The 4,218-nt window shown below is 41.6% G+C and overlaps 1 long non-coding RNA gene across 1 annotated transcript; it reads left to right on the top strand.

Moving 5' to 3' along the window:
- Window positions 1–2,211: 2,211 nt before the first annotated feature.
- LOC141622728 (uncharacterized) lies at window positions 2,212–3,953 on the top strand. Its single transcript, XR_012533075.1, has 2 exons — window positions 2,212–2,284; window positions 3,791–3,953. It is a non-coding gene; the product is annotated as an uncharacterized LOC141622728 (long non-coding RNA).
- The last annotated feature ends 265 nt before the right edge of the window (window positions 3,954–4,218 follow it).

Raw genomic sequence — 4,218 nt, 5'->3', positions numbered from 1 at the left:
CAAATAACGTGCTTTAACACATTTTTCACGATAATCCGAGTTTCGGCGAATGCTGGTTTGTGGCACACCGGCACCCCCAAATGTCTTCCGTTGGTGCTCAAACTTTGCGTGGCTGCTTTATCTGACCCGAGGAACTTTCTATGTGATTTCCGGAGAATTTTGTTCCGGGACCCCGGAATCCCGAAAAACCGTGTATTATACACTTCAATTTCAGTCGTTCGGAAGGTCGTACCGGAACCTGTTTCTTTTTCTTCCTGTTTTTCAATCACGCGTCCGAGCTCATTTAAGGAATCAACCTGTTCGATTTCAGGAATCAACCTGTTCGATTTCAGCCTCAAATAACGAGCTTTAACACATTTTTCACGATAATCCGGAGTTTCGGCGAATCTTTGGTTTGTGGCACACCGCACCCCCAAATGTCTTCCGTTGGTGCTCAAACTTTGCGTGGCTGCTTTATCTTACCCGAGGAACTTTCTATGTGATTTCCCGATAATTTTATTCTGGACCCCGAAATTCCGAAAAACCGTTTATTATACACTTCATTTCGAGTTCGAAAGGTCGTCACGGAACCTGTTTCTTTTTCTTCTTGTTTTTCAATTACGCGTCCGAGCTCAATTCGGAATCAACTGTTCGATTTCAGGAATCAACCTGTTCGATTTCACCTCAAATAACGAGCTTTAACACATTTTTCACGATAATCCGAGTTTGGCGAATCTTTGGTTTGTGGCACACCGGCACCCCCAAATGTCTTCCGTTGGTGCTCAAACTTTGCGTGGGTCGCTTTATCGACCCGAGGAACTTTCTATGTGATTTCCGGAGAATTTTATTCGGGACTCGAAACCCAGAAAACCGTGTATTATACACTTCAATTTCAGGCCGTTCGGAAGGTCGTACCCTGAACCTGTTTCTTTTTCTCCTGTTTTTCAATTACGCGTCCGAGCTCTATTCGGAATCAACCTGTTCGATTTCAGGAATCAACCTGTTCGATTTCAGCCTCAAATAACGAGCTTTAACACATTTTTCACGATAATCCGAGTTTCGGCGAATGCTGGTTTGTGGCACACCGGCACCCCCAAATATCTTCCGTTGGTGCTCAAACTTTGCGTGGTCGATCGCTTTATCTGACCCGAGGAACTTTCTATGTGATTTCCGGAGAATTTTATTCCGGGACTCCGGAAACCCGAAACCCGTGTATTATACACTTCAATTTCAGCCGTTCGGAAGGTCGTACCGGAACCTGTTTCTTTTTCTCCCTGTTTTTCAATCACGCGTCCGAGCTCATTTCAGGAATCAACCTGTTCGATTTAAGGAATCAACCTGTTCGATTTCAGCCTCAAATAACGAGCTTTAACACATTTTTCACGATAATCCGAGTTTCGATGAATGCTGGTTTGTGGCACACCGGCACCCCCAAATATCTTCCGTTGGTGCTCAAACTTTGCGTGGTCGCTTTATCTGACCCGAGGAACTTTCTATGTGATTTCCGGAGAATTTTATTCCGGAAACCCGAAAAATCGTGTATTATACACTTCAATTACAGCCGTTCGGAAGGTCGTACCGGAACCTGTTTCTTTTTCTCCCTGTTTTTCAATCACGCGTCCGAGCTCATTTCAGGAATCAACCTGTTCGATTTCAGGAATCAACCTGTTCGATTTCAGCCTCAAATAACGTGCTTTATGTAACACCCCGCACTTTCCTTATATTTTCAAATAAACTTTTAAGCGATTTTTATTAAATAATTTTATTTAAAGCTTATTTTCATAAAATATAGCCGTAGCCATGTAACGGTAATAATAGTGTAGATTTTAATAATATTATTCTCCGACTCGAGTTATAGTAGACTTGGGACGAAAATTCTAGTGGATACCGACTCATTTTGAGTTATTGGGCTTAACTTGACTCATGGGCCTTTTTCCCCTCTTTTCTCTACACAAAACCTCAACTAAACCCTCACAACTTCATCTCCCTCACTTGTAATTTCTGAAATTTCCCAACAACCACCCCACCATTGTTGAACCTTCCCTTACTAACCCTAAAAACCACCATATCTCACTCAATTCTTCACCAATCTCGTTCCTTTTCGCGCCATTCTCTTCCTTTTCTCATTTCCTTTCTTTCTAAGTAAGAAAGTTGTCATCTTTCTCTCTATTTCGAAATTATCATCATTCAAGGATGTGAATTCTTGACTTAATATCTCTATTTTTGTGTTTAGGGAGAACTTGGACAACCCGGAGGAGGATAGCTACATCATTGACGAGTCTTTAGAAGATTGAAGTGCAAAAAGGTAACGGTGATGGGTTACTCGACTTTTATGTTAGAATTGTGTGGTTTTATGTAGTTATAATCTCATATGAATGTTAAAAGTTGTATCTTTCATGATTGGTGCTAATTTGGATGTTGAATATCATGCTTGTTTGCAATTCTCACATGTTTGGATGAAAATCTCATGCTACATCTCTTGAATCCGAAATTACCCATTCACATGCTCAAATATGTTGTTTTTCCGAGTTAGAATCATGCTAGGATACGTAAACAATTGATGGGAAACGATTTTTGTTGGTTTCAAATGGTTTGGAAGTGTTTTGCATTGAAACCTTAGTGTGTTTGTAGTCCCAGTAGGGTGATCCGTCTCTTGGCCATCTTGGGAGTTTCTGTAAGTTTTGAGCATATTTTAGAAAGGTCAGTAGTCCCAGTAGGGTGATGGCCGTCTACTGACTCTTTGGGAGTACACTTCAGTATTTTAGGTGATTTTGAGTTTTGTCGTATTCCAGTAGGGTGGACTGCCATGTCGGTGACCTACCGGGAGTACATCAAGGTTTTTTTTTTTTTGGAAATTTGGTGTATTCCCAGTAGGGTGACAGCAATGGGTGACCTATTGGGAGTGCACTAAAGGTTTTTATGAGTTTTGAAATTTGGTCAGTAGTCCCAGTAGGGTGATGTGGCGGTCTCTTGGCCGACCCACTGGGGGAGTCTGCTTGTAAGTTTTATGGAATTTATTTTGACATGTTTTCCCAGCCGGTGGCCCGGCGGCAGTACACCACCCTACTGGGAGTCCCTTGTTTGTTCTATTTCACTTGCGACTTCTAATAATGATTGAGCTATGCATGCATCTTCTTTCCTATTGATAATTGGTTACTTTAAGACTCATTAATGTTATGATCATGCATAGTGGTATTGGTTCTTGTTCGGACCCGAGTGTGACGTTTTACATTGTGAGACTACTCGACATTCCCTGTTTATTTGCCCTCGGACATTGGGTCACGGTTAGGTGCCATTGTTTCCGAGTTGGGCTATTTTTCCTTCCGCCTTTTCGGACCGGGGGTCACGGTTAGGTGACAAGGTTCCGCTTGAGGTTACTCGAGTTCGGGCACGGTTAGGTGTACCATATTTCGAGTCTTGGATACGATTTGGTATCGTTTGTCGAATCGGGTGTCGTCCATCCCGAGAGTCTGGCCAGGTTTAGACTAGGACCGTATTATGATCGTCGTCCTACCAAGATGTTGGAGGCTAGAGGGTTGTCTTGTTTGAGTCTATACTTTGTAAATTGTCTTACATGTGAGTCGGGTTGATGTGTGACAGTTTGATCTAATAATTCTTCTCTCATTTATGCGTAACTACTCTTATTGCATTTTTGTATACGATCATGATCCTCTCGTCACCGTAAGTATGTTACTCTCATGCTTGTTTATTTAATTAAATTCTTAATTACTTGTATTTTGACATATTGTGGCTGGAGAACCCCGAGTTACTCCCCACTGACTGTGGCTTTCATATTTATTATGAATGACAGGTTGGTGATGAAGCTTAAGTGGGCAAGACCGTGTGAGCTAGCGAGTTCTTACCTCGGACCTTATTAGTTATTACATAATAGACTCACCTACTCTTGAACTTATGTTAATTCGTGGGATATCTTTTCCCCAATAAATAGACTTGTGTTGTAAACTTAAACTTAACTAACTAAACTTATTTATCGTGTTGGTGATGCCCCGCGTTGGACTTCGTTAGAAGTCTTAAAAGTTTTAAAAAAATCTCGTGTTTCCGCCACGATTTACTAGTTACTTTTAGTTACCTCATCGAGGGGTGTCACAGTTGGTATCAGAGCATATATTGCTCCCGACGCACACACGTGTACCCCAACTTAAAATTCTCACTTGACCTTGAATAATGAATGAGAGATGGGTAGAATTAAGGACCTAAGTTGGTAGCCTTCTTGTGTAT

Source organism: Silene latifolia, chromosome X (genome assembly GCF_048544455.1).
Source record: "Silene latifolia isolate original U9 population chromosome X, ASM4854445v1, whole genome shotgun sequence".
Taxonomy (NCBI): Eukaryota; Viridiplantae; Streptophyta; class Magnoliopsida; order Caryophyllales; family Caryophyllaceae; genus Silene; species Silene latifolia.
The sequence above is the reverse complement of the archived record's forward strand: the minus strand, read 5'-3'. Positions and strand labels throughout refer to the sequence as shown.